Source organism: Rhinolophus ferrumequinum, chromosome 4 (assembly GCF_004115265.2).
Source record: "Rhinolophus ferrumequinum isolate MPI-CBG mRhiFer1 chromosome 4, mRhiFer1_v1.p, whole genome shotgun sequence".
In the NCBI taxonomy this organism is placed as follows: Eukaryota; Metazoa; Chordata; class Mammalia; order Chiroptera; family Rhinolophidae; genus Rhinolophus; species Rhinolophus ferrumequinum.
In genome coordinates this window covers 44,822,810-44,840,558 of record NC_046287.1, presented here as the reverse complement: position 1 = coordinate 44,840,558, position 17,749 = coordinate 44,822,810, and the positions used below count along the sequence as shown (strand labels likewise).

The window sequence follows — 17,749 nt, the reverse complement described above, 5'->3', positions numbered from 1 at the left end:
CAATAATACCAGCTTTTTGTTTTTTGTTCTCAGTCATAAAATTTTGTTTTAAGGAACTCTTTTGGAATAAAGAGCAGGATTTTACATAATTCTGAGTAAGTCCTTCAATGTTCACTGTCAACTCCCAGCAGAAGCTACAAAGAGACTATAATTAGCAGCAGATAGATTTGGAAAGCAGCATTATAGTAAAATAATGATGGTGACAGAGGCAATGAGAGCACTGAGCTCTCTCTGGCAACAGCCAGCAAGTATGGAAGGGTCACTGCTCAGGAATACGACAAGGGCCTTATGATGGGGTACCCATCAGCACGAGGGTACACTTGCTACATTCTTCTTGGGAATAAAGAAATGTGCAAATATGCTTGGTTTTTCTTGGGTTCTCAGGGGATCATTTCTTTTTTATTCACAGGTTGTTAGTACCCAGTACCTTTCAATGGTTTGGGTTACCAGAAAGGGTAGGAAGGATGAGCAGCTGGGGGTGTAGTTGCTGATTGCCTAAAAATGATAGGGAGTAAAATGCAAAATTATAAACTTAGAGTTCCCAGGATTCTTTACAACATTATACATTTGCTCAGATGTGATACCTTAGTATGAGTAGCAGGACCTTAGCAAGTCTAGTCACCCTGTCTGCTAGCTCAAAGTTGTTTAGCTCAATCCCCAAATACCCCAAACAGTATCTATATTAGCAATGATACCAATTTTGATAATGGAACATAAAGAAATGAAATGCTTTATCATGAGTCATACTTTAAATTTTTATTAGGCTTTATATCCTAGAAACATTTTCTTCACTCATTTTCAACTTTTAAGAAAATTAATCTTAATGGTTGATTTGACACCACTGAGTACTTTCGATTTGTATTACATTAATTTCATAAAGAGCTACTTGACCTTAAAGCCCCTGAAAAAAATAAGCACTGGTCTTTGAAACACCTCATGGGATTGAGACCACATGGATCAGAATCTTAAGGCCTTTCCTACACTCCATCTATAAACCTTCCCAAGTAAAGGAGAAGAAAGGACCAAACATTCAATTTCATGCATGGTAGCACTTACGTGGTTATTTAAGTTGGATCCCAAGAGAAAACCCCTTGTGAAAGCTACTAAGGAGAGCCAGAAACAAAGCTTCCTTAATTTCAGAGCATCTTCATGGGACACTAGTTATACGACCACATTTGAGCATAGACTTTATTGTATGTATGAGCCAATATGCTGCTTCATAGCAGATGAGAGTCCTCTTTGTGCTAATAGGATCAATTCTTAAGATCCTTCAAACAAGAAAATAAATATCTATGTCATTTGATGAACGAATAACATATTCTTTTATCTGTTTAGTTTTCCACCTCCCCCCTCTATTACACCACAAATCTATATGAATGGTTTAATCCAATCATTTTGCCAAAAAGGTAAACTTTAAACGTATCTTCATCTTTAAAGAAAAGTCTGTACTCTAGTCAACCTCAGCTATCTACTCTCCTCCAAAAGGCCCTCACTGCTTATTTCACTCAGGAAGACGTTGTTTACACATGGCCTTTGGACAACCTCCCAGCATCTTGTATTATTAGGTTACTTTATATTTATTTCCCATGCATTTCTTTGACAAGTAGGTAAACTTGGAGAACAGGGACTGTTACAGAACATAGGAGGTGGCCTAATATATTATACTTTGTTTGAAAATCAGAATCCTATAAGTATTTTCTACATGAATCAGATGATATATTATTAATAATTTTAAATAATAATGAGCTACAAACATTCATCTAGGAAAGCTGATAGTTATATGGCAGCTAACCATATTTATCTCTTCCATAATTTTATGTTTATTTCTAAAAGGATCATATGGTTAATTAAAAGAAAAACCCTCAAAGCTATTTAGTTTGAATCAGTATAAATACATCGACTCTTAGTATAGCATAGAAAAATACAGATAGTATAGAATAGTAAATACTAAAAATATTTAATATAAATTTAATATACATATTAAAATATTTAATACATATTTAAATAGTAAATATAAACATAGTAAAAATGTTAGATGTTAGAAATGACATCAGGTATATGTGAAGAGCTCAATAATTTACAAAATACTCCATATATTACATAATGTCTTCCTTTCCACAATCCTGTGAAACAGGATAAGCAGATAGTATTACCCACACTTTATAAATAAATCTAAGTTCAGAAAAGGCACCTGGTAATTTAGAGGAAGCATCAGGAATATAACCTTAACTCCATATCCTAGCCATAAAGAATACAGAAGTGAATCACAGAGACCAAAACAATATTAGAAGGCTTGTTTCATTATATGCCAGCAGACAATCTATCCTTAAATAGGACAAATAACCAACAGTAGGTAGATTATAAACTCAGCTAGGCTGTGAGCTCTATGAAGGCAAGGATGTTACCTGTTCTAATCACAGCATCTGGTACAGAGCCTGGCACAAGGAAGCTTCTCAAATATCCATCTAACAATATCACCTGTTTCGTACTTTTACTAACACAATTCTATGTGTTCAAATATCTATGAAGTTTTTACTTTCTCAGTGAAATGAAAAGAAACACCCTAAATGCTTAATTAAATATGTTAGAGCATATGTGTAATTGAAGACAGTTACTGTCTATGCCCCTGCAATTTAAACTAGACATATTAAAAGATAGAGCTAATTACCCAACAAGCCAACTTAAAGGTAGATACAGAAATATTTTCTGCTTGGAAATAATTTTATATTTTAAGAGGCAAGGGCGGTGACGTTTACCAATCAGTAAAAAGTACCAGTCAATTTTAAAAGGGGAAGAAGCACTGATCTTAAATTAGTCCTTAAAATGGTCTATTTTGGTCACCTGTTAGCCATTGTGATTTGTTATTCTTTGCAAAGCTAGAAACATTTGCTCATTGCCTATTCAGGTAAGAATGAAAAAATGAAAATCTGATCTAGTGACAACACAGCCCATTCTTTTGAAGCTAGAGAGGACTGAATGCACTCATGAGAACTGCTGCCAACAGAAGTCTGTTTTATATCAAACTCTGAAACACTGGTCATTTAAAGATAATCCCCAAATTTCTATTCAACTAAAAGCTCAATTAGCTAAGAAGGAGCAATTATTAACTGCTTACTACATGCCACTTTTCTGAGTACTTGACAGGCATTTCCTCCTGTAATCCTCATTGCTTAAGAGGTGGGTACAATTATTATCTCCATTTTGCTGAGGAGAAAACTAAGAGTGCCAGGCCACAGGGAGAGGCCGAGCCAGGACTTAAATCCAAACCATCTGACCCCAGTGCCTACAGCCTCACCCAGAGCATCAGGGCAGCATCTAAACACATGTCCATGGCTTCAGTCCTCTACCTCCGGTGGCCTCCTGTGCCTTGGGCATCTCCCATCACCATGTCGGAACTTCGGCTCATCTTCGTTCCTCGCAGGCGCCCCCTAATTTCCCTGCAAACTCGAGCTTCATTCTCTGTCCCCCACATCTGCTCATCCTTCTCTCATCCGCGGTATTTAGCTGGTGAATCCTGCTCGGCTTTCCTCCTCCTGCAGTCTCTCCTGCCCATCCTTTCTTTGCCCACTATCATCATCACAGTCCAGATGCTGGCATCACAGACATCAATGACTACGACTTCTTTCTCACTGGTCCCCTCAACTAGAGTCAGAAATGTTAGCCTTCCTGTTAGATACTACACAGGAAGCAAGATTAATAACAACAACAACAACAATAAATAGTTGCTAACAATGACATGGTATTGTGCTGTAATTCACACACACACTTACACTTTTTCTCTTTCATGCTTCACAGTAATTCTGTGAGACTTGTCCCATTACTATCCTTATTTTACAGGCGAGGAAATTATGCCCCGAAGAATATGAGTAACTTGCCTAAGGTCACACAGCTAGTAAGTGGGGGAGCCAGACTCTAGACTCGGGCCGTCTAATTCCAGGGTCTGCACTCTTAATCACTATATTCTCTCTCTTAAACAAATGGAATTGTATGACCCCGTTCCTGAGAGAGCCTTGGAAGAGAAACCTACTGCTCACCAAATCCCTCACGTTCACTTGAGGGGCATATGTGACACTTCCACTGACAGGATTGGGAGCAGAGGTGACATATGTCACTTTTAGGCTGAAGCGTTAGAAAGCAGTGAGGAATATTCCATCCCACTCTTTGTTCTTCACTCCTGCCACAGCGACCAGAGATGTTCAAGACGATGGGATGTTCGTCAGCATGGGTCTTTGAATGAGTAAATGGAGAATTCCCCATCCACCTGTGTTGGCCACATGGTGCACACAGGAAATACATTTATGTATTCAGCAACCAAGATTTCCAGGTTAATATGTGGCTGCAACATAAGCTAGCCTTATGATTAATAAAGTGCTTAACCTACTTAGAATGAAACAGACCAACACACACAGTGTAAGAAAAGGAAAAGGCAGACACTATGCCGTTCTCTTAGCAAACAAACATAATCTTCCTTAATCCCACTTTCATTGTGTCATCTCACGCTGGAGGATTGAGAATAGTTCCCCATGGTCTACCACATGAAGTCCAAGTTCCTCTCCTACACTTTCAAGCCCATGCAACCTAATTTCCCTCCATTGCTCAGCATGTATTGTTCCAGTTAGCATTGCTGGTTTTGTCTCTGTCCCGGGAACATAACAAATATTTGGTTCTTACTGATCGGATTACTCTACTTCCTCCATTTACTCTTCATCCTCACATCCCAATCATACCTCCTCCTTTAATTCTTCCTTGACTAGCAAAGCAATCCATTTTCTTCTCCTCAACTGATTTGGCTTTTATACAGTCTATGCCATATACTTTTAACTTTCGATATACATTATTTTATGACACATGAAGAGAAAAACACACTGGCCTGGTTCTGGTTTGATTGCTAATCAGCTACATCACCTCTCCATCCAGTCGTTTACTCTTCCTTGATTCCAGCTTTCTTATCAATGAAATAACAGTGTTATATAATATGTAAGTCTGCCAATCATCAGACAGCCTACAGTCCATTATTTCATGGGCGTTACTCTTATATCCCTCAGATGAAACATAAGCTCTACTGGGGCAGAGACTTGGATCATTACTTCTTTTCATTCTGGGTAGCTCCGGGCATAGCATCTTGTATATAGATAATGCTCAGAAATATTTGTTGACTACAGGTCATCAAACATTAGCTGAGGATGCTATATGATTTATATTATTAAAGTACGACAGATGAGAGGTTTTATTATTGCATGTCATAATGTGCTAGGCAGCAGTAGGTAACTAATACACGCTTGGTACTGAAACACCAATCTGGAAAAATACATTAAATTGGAAACTGGAATGACATTTAAATCAGCAAAGATTTCTTTTCCTGCAAGAATGTTTCTGTTGAGAGTATAAGAGGAGTGCCATAGCTTTTCCTCTTCCTTCCACATACAAAGACGCAACAGAGGACTGCAAACATTTATTTAATTTTTCCCTAATAATGCATATCCTGACTGTTCAAACTTAGAAAATTCTCTGCAATATTGTATTATTAGAAAAGAAGAAACTATATAAAAATGTAACTGTACAAAAATGTAACATATATGGGAAAATATAATACATAATTTTATTTTATTTCTCAACAGTTAATCTTCCTCAAAAATTTTAAAGAACTTCTCTTTCTCTTTATTTGCACATTTACTAGTATGTAGCTTCATTAATAATGCTTTCTTGATGTTTTGTCTACTTAACTAAACTGCAAGCCACTTATGGGCAGGAACCACATTATTCTGTGTTCCACATGGTACCTACCACAATTGATCCAAACCAAGAACTCAAATAACTTTTCATTGGCTTTTATCAGTTTTCTCAGAGTGTGAGAACATTTATTTCTGGTTTCTACATCTTATAAGAATGACTTTTCCCATGAAGGTTTTGAGACGAAAAAATGTGTGAGAATGAAACTACAAAGAGGCTACAAAAGGTTAAAACCCTACTCTAAAAAAAGTAACATTTTGATGTGTTCTTATTGCTTGAGGGCAGTAATTCCATAACTTCCCCCTTAAGTCCTACAGTGAAACATCTGCTTTAAAAAAAAAATATACATAGTGAAAACATATGGGGTTACTGCCTGTATTAGGGTTTAAAAATAAATGCAAACTATATTATTATGTATTGGTCTACCATATATTAATATTATAATTCGAGAGAGAATCAAAGTATTGTGAGTGCCATCTCATGTACTGTCTATTTTTCCCCAGTAATAAGAGCAAAGAACAGTTCATGAATTTGAGTGTTATTGGTTTTACTTAAAGAGCAGCTGTTAAGAAGAAGGCATCATCAAAACAGACCCAGAGACACACACAACACCCACCTGAAAAGCAATCAAAGCAGTTCCTGTTTATAGTCCCAATCATTTGGTAAGGGGTCTACCTGAGAGTGGCCTGAGACTGTGCCTGTATCCACACGCTCAGGTCTCTGGAAAGACCCAGGGAAAGACTGGTCAATTGGAGGCAGGGGCAGGACAGAGGGATACTATAGGTCTTGGTAATGCAGAATTTAGGAAGCAAATGCGAAAATGTAAAATGGAAAGAAAAAACAATGTCTCATGTGGGATCCAGTTGTCAAATTACTTGAAGTTTGTGCGTTTGACAAAATGCTGATAAGGTGACAGGTACGTGGTAGTCATTACACTATTCTCTCTACGTTTGTGGATGTTTGAAATTTTATGTAATAAATTAAAAAAACTGTTGAGTGTTGTCTCCAACACATCCTCATACCCTTGTATCATCGGGGATGGAAGCAGAAATTCAGGGACAGATTCACAAAGGACTGAGAGAGAGAGAGAGATGACAGTGGATATCACATGGCTGCAAGTCACTGTCTTTAATCAGTTAGCTGCAGCCACCCAAATCATGTAAGAAGACAGGAATGGGACACACGTGGCCATATTCATATTCTAAGATCACATGGAAAGGTAATCTTAATCGACCTTCAAGAAGTCCTAGTAAAAGATGGCTTTTGGTGACAAAGTCACCAGCAAAGAACAGGTTATACCAGAAATCCACATGAAAAGACTGTGAGGGTTTCATAACCCCCCACAAAACGGGCGCATGCACACACACGTGTACGAGTAATGCTCCATGAGTAACTTGATCTCCTAACACAAAAGGCTACTTCCTTTTCCTTAAACCATGCCCCAGTTCAAATCTAAGTATTTCAAATTCAGGGATACTGCTTTGTATATATACATTTGAGGTCAAATATAAAAGTTACAGTCTTTTATATGTATATATAGTATATATACATTCAAATGTATATATACTATGTATACATTTGAAGTCAAGTATAAAAGACTGTAACTTTTATATTTGACTTCAAATGTATATATACTATAAAAGTTATCAGTTCTGTCAGCTAAGCTTCATTTACAGATAATAGAAACTTCTCAAGCGATTTTTGGCAGAAAATGATTTTGTACACAGAATTAGGTGCTTATAAAATTGTAGAAAGGGCTAGAAGGGCAGATCGAGCCTGTGCCTCCAGAAAACGACTCCTGGAATAACACACAATAACACACAAGGACTGGTCTCCCCAAAAGACTGCGTCCTCTGCCACATTCAGGAAGTCATTACATCACCTCAGCAGGGTCTATGAATCAGAAAGTTGTCTGAACAGCAACCTCCAGAGCCCTGCTGGATCTGTAGAACTGCACCAGCAAAATGGGTATCTCATATGCTATTGCTTTGGCTCACACAGAACTCAAGCACCATACAAGTTCTGATTGGTGGAGCCTAAATCATATCCAGAACTCTGGATACAAGGGAGTTTAAGAAATAGAGCATTCAGTTTTCCAGCCTCTGATTTATGTGGAGGTACACAAAAAGGACCCTGGAACAGATAATGAGCAAGCCAATCTAAGTGTTTCCATCAAACCATATAAAACATTAAAATACCAAAAGGTAGGGAGAACTGTCTAATTAAAAAAAAAAGAAGCAGAAACTTAAGAGACATCACAGACGAATGCAAAGCCAAACATAAAAGGGCTTTTTCAAAGTCATAGCAGAAATTTGAATAGTTTTGTACAGGTAGTATGTAATAGTAAGGAATTATAATTTTGTTAGGTAAAGAATATTATGGTTATATAAGAAAATGTCATTTTCTAGAGCTTACTTAAATATGGAATAAAATATTATGATGTCTGGAAATTGCTTCAAAATACTTAAAATCATTTAGTTTTTAGGGGAATAGAAGGAGGAAGGGTGGCAAGAATGTCAATTATTGAATCTGGGTAATATCGTTCATTTTATAATTCTCTCTGCTTTCGTGATTGAAATTTTTCATAATAAAAAGCTTTAACAGGTTATACCAAGAAAACACTTTGGGAAGTACAAACTATTTTCACATAATGCTTTATCTTCAAAAACTTTAATTTTACCACGTTAAAAAAGGTCCATTTTCTATAAAGTAACTGCTTATATTCTTTAAAATGTCAACATCATAAAAGACAAAAACAAACTAAGAACTGCTCCAGATTAAAGAGTAAAGGAACATAACAACTAAATGTAAGATGTAATTCTGGATTGAACAATGGACCAGATTTTTTTCTTTTTTGCTATAAAATAGGACATTATTTGCACAATTGCCAAATATGAATAAAGTAACACATACTGATGTATTTAGGGGTAAAGAAGCATTACATCTACAACTTGCTCTCAAATGATTCAGAAAAAATACCATATATTTATGGGGGGGAGGAGAGAGATAGAGATAGAGAGAGAGAGAGAGAGAGAGAGGGAGAGCGAGAGGGAGAGAGAGAGAGAGAAAGAGAGAGAGGAGAGAATGATAAAGCAAATATAAAAATATGTTAATAATTAGGGCATCTGGGTTTAGGGTATAAGGGAGCTCTCTGTCCTATTCTTATAACTTTTCTATAGCCTGAATTATTTCAAAAATTTTAAAAAGTATAGAATATAGTGGTAGCATTTGGGAGCTCTGAAGAGAAACAGCAGTTTTTTCTATTAAATTAAAATGAAAATTAATAACTAAATAACGAGTGTCATGGAGACACTGCTTTTTCAGATACCATTCCATGGGGCATTTGCACACCCCAATATGAAAGTCTTCTTCCAGCATGTGCTTATTTTATACTTCTCATTTTAGCAGAAAAATTTTAATCCAATCATGAATGTTCATGTACACTAACATTTACTTTTAAAAACATTTATGACACTGAAGTTGAAAATGTATAGGTTTGTCCACCAGTCAAGATGGTGGAGTAGGTAAATGCTGTGCTCACCTCCTCCCACGTCCACATCAAAATTACAACTAAATTATAGAATAATCACTCTTAAGAACCATCCAAAGACTAGCTGAATAGAACTCCTATAACCAAACACATAAATAAGAAGCCACATCGAGACTGGTAGTAGGGGCAAAGACACAAAATGGGCTGGTCACATACCCATGTCTGGCAGTTAAGAGTCAGGAGGGATGTGTTGGTTGTGGAGGTCCCCACTGAGGAGCTAGGGGTCCCGGCCCTGCATGGGGAGCTAGTGCTCCCCAGCCTGGAGCACCAGTGCGGGTAAGAAGAGTCCTCACAATAGCGAGCTAGGAAAATCAGCAGGGACTCAGTACAGGTGAGACAGAGGGCTGCTATAGACCCATGTGTCCTCTTAAAGGTCCCGGGCACAGACTTTCTTGCTCATAAACACTTGCCCTAAGTTGCAGTGAAGGAATAGCAGCTCAAAAAGTTCCAGAGACATATGGGAAGGAAATGAATTGTCTGGCTTCAGAGTGAAGGGCTGCAGGGGCAACTCTCTCTGGGATTAAAGTGCCTAAGGGCACCATTGTTCTTTTGTTGAGCCCTTCCTCAACCCAGTCTGCAGGTGCAGGTGGGCAACAAATCTCAGCTGTCCATCAACCTGGCTAATACCATTCTCACCTTACCCTAGTGATTCCCTGAGACCTGGCCCCACCCAATTCAGGCACCCAGCTGAACCTCTTGCAGAAGCTGATCCACACAAGCAGTTGACCTGGAGCCATGCTGCAGACTTTCCTAAAATCTCCCAAAGATCCACAAACCTCCAAAAAGGAGCAGCTGGCCTTGGCATGCCCTGTACCTCTTGCTAAGTGGCCCCAAGCCCAGCACTAGTGGCAGCCAACCATGGTTCACAGCATAACCACTCCCAGGCATCTTCAAACCCAGCACAGGCAGCAAAGAACCGCAGATCACTTTGTAGCTCCTACCAGGTAGCCCCCAGCCAGACACAGGCAATGCCTGACCTGGGTTAGCACCACAACCCCTTCTACGAGGGCCCAGAACCAACACATCTGGTGGCCAGCTTCAGACCATACAAGAGTATCAAAACCCAATTACAGCCACAAATGACACAACCAAAGGGTGCACTCAGCAGGCACAGAGTCCTGCTAGAGCAAATCCCTCTCTGTGGAGTCAGCCCCTGCATACTACCTTGTCTGCTGTAGTCACGGCCAGTCCTCACTGCCAGTCACCCTGAGTGTCAATCCCACCCACTGACATGCCAACAGCAATCAAGGCTCAACTACAACAGGAGAGCACACACAACCCACACAAAGGATATCCCTGAAGTACCTGGCTCAGGTGACCAGGGAGACTGCGGCACTGGACCCCAGAGGACACCTACTACATGAGGCCACTCTGCCAAAACTGGGAGACATACCACTCCTACCTAATACATACAAACAAACACATGGAGGCAGCCAAAATGAGGAAACAAAGAAACCTATCCCAAATGAAATAACAGGACAAAACTCCAAAAAAAGAACATGCAAAATGGAGACAAGCAATGTACCAGATACAGAGTTTAAAACACTGGTTATAAGGATGGTCAACGAACTTAGGGGAAGAATAGGTGATCTCAGTGAGAGCTTCAACAAAGAAATAGGAAACATAAAAAAGGAAATAGAAAGTATAAAAAAGAATCGGTCAGAAATGAAGAATACAATAAATGAAATGAAGAAGAATACATTATAGGGAATCAACATCAGATTAGACAAAGCAGAGGACTGAATGAGCAATTTGGAAGACAAGGTAGCAGAAAACACTCAACCAGAACATCAGAAAGAAAAAAAGAATTTAAAAAATGAGGATAGTTTAAGGGACCTCTTGACCAACATCAAGTGTAACAACATTCACATCACAGGTACCAGAAAATGAGAAGAGAGAGCGAGAGACTGAAAATCTATTTGAAGAAATAACGACTGAAAACTTTCCTAACCTGGTTAAGGACATAGACATACAAGTCTAGAAAGTGCAGAGTGTCTCAAACAAGATGAATCCAAACAGGCCCACACCAAGACACATCATACTTAAAATGCCAGAAGTTAAAGACAAAGAGAATCTTAAAAGCAGCAAGAGAAAAGCAGTTAGTTACCTACAAAGGAGCTCGCCTAAGACTGTCAGCTGATTTCTCAACAGAAACTTTGCAGGCCAGAAGGGATTAGCACGAAATATTCAAAGTGATGAAAAGCAAGGACCTGCAACCAAGATTATTTTATCCAGAAAGACTATTACCAGAAAGACTATTATTGAGAATTGAAGGAGAGATAAAGTGCTTCCCAGACAAGAAAAAGCTAAAGGAGTTCATTACCACCAAACCAGTATTACAAGAAATGTTAAAGGGTCTTCTTTAAGAAGAAGGAAAAAAATTAAAAATATGAATAAGAAAATGTCCCAAAGAAAAAAATCAATCTCACCGACAAAGTAAAACACATAACAAAAGCAGAGGATCAACTGACACAAATGCTAGGACAAAGGCTAAAAGTCAAAAGTAGGAAGATCATGTGTAATCACAGCAGTAAATTAAGGGATACACACACACACACACACACACACACACACACACACACACACCCCACAGTAAAAAGTAATTACAAAAACATAAGCGTGGATGGGGTAAGTAAAAATGGTAGTGACTCTAAACATGTTCAAACTTAAGCGACCATCAACTTAAAATAGACTGCTACAAACATAGGTTAGTATATAGGAAGCACATGGTAACCACAAACCAAAAATCTACAAGAGATATACAAGAAATAAAGAGAAAGAAATCTAAACACAACACTATAGAAAGTCATCAATATACAAGAGAAGAGAGCAAGAAAATAAAGAAACGGAGAGCTACAAAAACAATCAGAACACAATTAATAAAATGGCAATAACTACATACCTATCAATAATTAGTTTAAATTTAAATGGCTTAAAAGCTCCAATCAAAAGATGAATGGATAAAGATGTGGTACGTGTACACAGTGGAGTATTACTTGGCCATAAAAGAGAATGAAATCTTACCATTTATGACAACGTGGATGGATCGAGAGGGTATTATGTTAAGTGAAATAAGTCAGACAGAGAAAGACAAATACCATTTAATTTCATTTACGTGTGGAATCTAAAAATCAAAACAAATGAACAAAATAGAAACAGACTCATAGATACAGAGAACAAAGTGATGATTGCTAGATGAGAGGGGTTAGGGGGCTCGGTGTAAAAGGTGAAGGGATTAAGAAATACAAATTGGTAGTTACAAAATAATCACAGGGATATAAAGTACAGAATAGGGAATATAGTCAGTAATACTGTAATAACTATACATGGTTTCAGGTGAGTACAAGACTTATTGGGGGGATCACTTCATAAGTTATATAAATATCTAACCACTATTTTGTATACCTGAAACTAATACAATATTGAATGTCAACTGTAATTAAAAAATTAAAAAATACTTTTAAAAATGTATATAGGAAGCCTCAGTTTGATAAGTTTATATATTGGAATTATTTTCTAGTATAGTGAACAAATGAACTAGATTTTTAATCTTAAAAAAAGAAAAGAAAGCAGCATTCAGGTTGTGTTGCACAAAAGGAAATGTCTGAGCTAAGAGTCAGACAGGCATGAATTTTAATCTAGGCTCTGCCACTTAAATAGACCTGACCCCAGTGACTCAATCAATTCTGAGAAACTCTGCTTTCTCACGAAGGATATGGCAATATCAGTATGTACTCTTGCAAGACACTTGTGGATGTTCATCCAAAACAGGAACATATGTAAACAAGTCTGTATGGTAAGAAATCGTCATTCAAAATGTATTTATCCAGCTTCCTTAAGAGAAAGGGTTTCTCCATGTTGTTGCTGATATTAATGACCATATCCTTGGTCTAATAATTTATTTATAAACAAATATTTATTAAGGGACTACTATGAGCCAAGCACTGCTCTAGGTACCAGGATGAGAGCTGAAAACAATACAGACCAAGTTTTACCCTCATGACTCTTAAACATTCTACAAGCCAACATTCAAAATTAAGTAAACAAATACTATCAGTTTAGGGGAGGGGATAATTTTGAGTACAACGCTGGCTTTGTTGAATCCAAGACTAGTTCTCTACCCTCCCCAATATTCTCTGAACTACTTTAATAATAATCTTCCTGCTAAATAAGCCAGAGTTGGCTCTATTACTTCTACTAACAGGTATGCCTGTGCTCTTGTAACTGAGAAAGATTTTTTCCTTTGACCTCAAACAATAAAAGCACATTAGACACCTCAGAACTCAACATATATCTATACAAAAAAACTCAATCCTAAGATAGGTACGAGATTATTTTTGTGTGTTGTATGTTTTGCGGCGGTTACCAAGACGTGGTTAGCATTTTGAAATTTTTTTCTTAGAATAATATAATGATCTGAATCTAAAATCTTTCATAAGGTGCAACTTTCCAATGATAAACAAGAACAGGAAGTGAATCTCAAATACAACCAGACACCTAGTTCCTTCACTATTATCTACTCTGCTGTCACCTGAGCATGACTTCACAACATTAAATTTCTCATGCTCTTATCCTAATTTAAAGTTATTAATATTTTGATTTCTGCTTGAACAAAACATTACTCTTACTAAACTGGAAATTTTGACATATACTCAAATATTTTAAGTTCTATGAGGAAGATGGCTTAAAATAAAGGAATTGAGTAGCAAAGCAACATAAAAAAGCAGAAATGAAAACAGATGTTAAACTTCTTTGAAACAAATTTTTGCTAATAGCCTCAACCAAGGCTATTTCAGTCAACTACTAGAAATATGCTACCCAGTGAAAAGATCTCAACAAGCTTCAGGGGTTACCAGCTCCTCGAGCATGTGGGCTAACTCTTTTCAAGGTTCTATTTATCACCCAGCACCGTGTGCGCTATGGGATTTCAAAACATAAGTAATAAGCTCTACAACAGCTTAGTTTAGTTCATTGGCCCTCCATCAGGGGCAATTATTCCCTGCCCAAATGTCATCTGGCATTATCTGCTGACATTTTTAGTTGTTATATGACTAGTCGGGGGGTTGCTACAGGCATCTCTAGTGGGCAGAGGCCAGGGACATAGCTAAAAACCCTCCAAAGCACAGGACAGCCGCCCGTGGCAAAGAACTACGCAGCCAAAAGTGCTGACCAAGGTTGAGAAAACTCTGATTTAGGTCAACTATGCCATTGCCCTTCACATTTAAATATAAAATCACCAATCCTGTGGCTTGACATACACTCTGATTGACACCTTACAGACCCTTTCAAACAGGATACATAAAATCTTTCCCCTGGAAAGATACTCTGGCCACGGAAACTGTCATTGAAATCTCTGCAGTGTGAAAAGCTCCGAGTCTCCTTTCACAATTAATCAACAATTTCCAAGGGTTAGAAACACTATATGCCACTTTACTTGATTCTGAAAACACTGGCCTTCGAACGTTACTAATACCTTGATTACACTGAGTAGCAGTCTTGTTTCCTAATCAGTCCTCAGACAATATCAAGTGCGTAAGTGAGGCAACAGAAGCTGCGTCCTCTCCTTCCATATCTCCTCACATCATAGTTTTTTTTTTTTACCACTTTATAGAAAATGGTGCTCAAGGTTTCTGAGCCTGTTTCTTCAAAGGCGACGATCATTCCTACCATACGAGGTTATTCTGAGGAGTAAAGTGACCTCAGTGCACACTCAGAGGGCCTGGGTCATGGGTGGTGTGTGCTCACTAATTCCTAACGGATGGTGCTGGACACAGAGCATTAAGACACCCAAACACTGGAACGATGGGGAGGTCGAGAATTTTTTGGTTGGGAAAAGGGATACTCTGAGAATATAAAAATGAGTAGATTATGTTTCTCTCTAGGTAAGGTCCTGGAAATGATTTTATAAATCCATAACATTTCAATCCTTTAAAAATATCATTGAATTCAAAGTTGAAATTCAAAATGTTTGTGTTTTTCTCATGAGTAATAGATTTGAAGTAGAAAGAAAGAAAGAAAGAGAGAGAGAGAGAGAGAGAGAGAGAGGGAAGGAAGGAAGGAAGGAAGGAAGGAAGGAAGGAAGGAAGGAAGGAAGGAAGGAAGGAAGGAAAGAAAGAAAGAAAGAAAGAAAGAAAGAAAGAAAGAAGAAAAGGAAAGGGCATTAGTACAAAAGAATAAATGAAGTAGTTAGCATGTGGCAGACCAAAATTTCAGTTACCACCAATCTCTTTGGTGGTAAAGAATACTCTTGTCATTACTCCATGCTGTCTCCCAGATGCTCCATGCTGAGGGAGCTGTAAAAGAGAATAGGATCTTCCCTTTAAAAAGCATGAAGAGAGAGGTCAACTAGGTAAATGATTACAAAGCCAAGTTATATGTTAACATATAAATGTTATATGTAACTGTAAACAGAAAGTGATCTGTGGGCACAAAGGAAGGAGCGATTCGTTCTGGCTGGGGTGGGGTTTCAGGGAGTAGAGATATCCAAGGTGAGCCTTTAAGGATAAGCAGAAGTTTGCCAAGCAAGGGGAGAAAGGATGTTAGAATCAGAATTGTTTGCATAAATAAATTCAGAGAGATGGGAAATGACACAGGAGTGATAGATTGTTGAATAGAACAATTTAGCTGCTGTGTAGAGTACAGGAGGGGAATGAGAGAAAATGAGGTTAGAAAAGTTGGTTGGAACTCAACCCAGAGAAGCGTTACTAACAAGTTAAACTTTAAATAAATTAGCAGAAAGAAGTCACAGGTTTCTGAAGGCATAAAGGAATAAGACAAGACCTTCTTTTGAGATAAAATTAGGGGGTGGGATAGTAACTGTGAGGACGACAGGGAGAACAGTTAGGAGGCACTGCCGTGGTCCAAACAGAAGGAGGTGAAATAGAATCCAAAGACCAATAACTGTTCATTCATTTATTTACTCTATCAATCCATCCATTCACCCATCCATCCAAAATAGGTGCTCACTGTGTGGGAGCCACTATTGTTAACTGAGGCTTGATCCATAGGTAAAATGACATGGTCTCCTAATTGCATGAAGCTTAGATTCTAGTGGAGGAGACAAATATTAAGCGAATCATTACACAATTAATTATTTAATTTCTATGGTGATAAGTGCCACGAGCAAGTTCTAAAAAAGTATATCACAAGACACTGTGACCTAGTCTGAGGGTGGGCAGAAAGCTTCTGTGAGAAGTGACCTTTAAACTTTTCCTGAAACCCATGAGGGCTATGTCTCACACCTCTAATTCTAAATAAAAATTTTGAGAAACTCCTCTTTCATTAGTCAACTTTATTTTGTGCAACCACACTTAAGTACCTACTTAACTAAAATCGCTGGTAGGTCTAACCAAACCAGCAGGTATTGCTGGGAGGGCAAAGGAGGATTGGGGATAAGCAGAGAACAGTGGGAAGAAGTGAAAGGGTCAGGATGGGGGAAGACGAAAGAAGGGGGTGGTGGGGTGGAGGAAGGCGCGAGAGAACAGAGCTCAAACTCCAGAGACTTTAGCTACACAACACTAGCCTTTATAAACACAGAGTACCTCAGTAAGGAAAGGAAGTCTAAACGTTTGTCGTGATCAATACTCCGAAACATAATCCTCTGCAAATTGATAAACATGATGAACCATCAACTTCTCCTGCTTTATCTGGACTGGGAGGCACTCTGTTTTTAGAGTGAAGTGATCTAAGTCGAAATTCCAACTCTGTCAACTGAGTTATTTGCTCCTGGCAGATTTCTTATTCTCTGAGTACCCATTTTCATACCAGTAAAATAGGTATAAGCATACCAATTTCACAGAGTAGTTTTTAAAAATAGAAATCAAAGGAGAAAAGATATTTAATTACTCTACACACATTAAAGTGATCACTTCAAATATGGAGGCCCTGGTGGCTCTATCCTTATTTTGAGAAATACCGCTTTATTTCTAAAGACATTGACCATTCTTCAGGCCGTGAAGAATATTTATATTTTGCACATTTAGCCCAAGTTCAAACCAGAGGGTCAAATAATTCAGAAAGCTGACTGATACTTATTGTTAACGTTGCCCACAATACTCACTTTCCTTAAAATATCCCAACGGTTGATATCCACAATGACGACAGATGATTACGGGAGCACTGCTACACTCCCAGTGGCCTGCAGCTCTAGAGAACCCAATCCCTTAGCACTTTCAAGATTAAAGGTTGACAGTACCTCTCAGTACCAACTCTGTTACCATAGTAACACTGTAGCCCCTCTGAAAGTCTAATACGGGGCTACAAAATTAAGAAAGAATTACATTAAATGTCTATGACTGATTCTGTTAAATAGGTCTAAATAACCAAATTAGTTCACCAAATAATTATGGTGGCACCATAATGTCTGTTTCTTAGACTCCTGAATAATCTGTGTCCCATACTAGAAAGCTTTATCCTTTGCAATGCCAACAGGCAGAATTAGAAAATTTAGATAAAGCAAGATCTATATCA

The 17,749-nt window shown here is 38.0% G+C and overlaps 1 protein-coding gene across 1 annotated transcript in view; it reads right to left on the bottom strand.

The window, feature by feature from the left end:
• The window catches only part of UBAC2 (UBA domain containing 2), a 156,515-nt gene that overhangs the window by 75,587 nt on the left and 63,179 nt on the right, over nt 1–17,749 (bottom strand). The gene's annotated exons all lie outside the window — the stretch shown is intronic.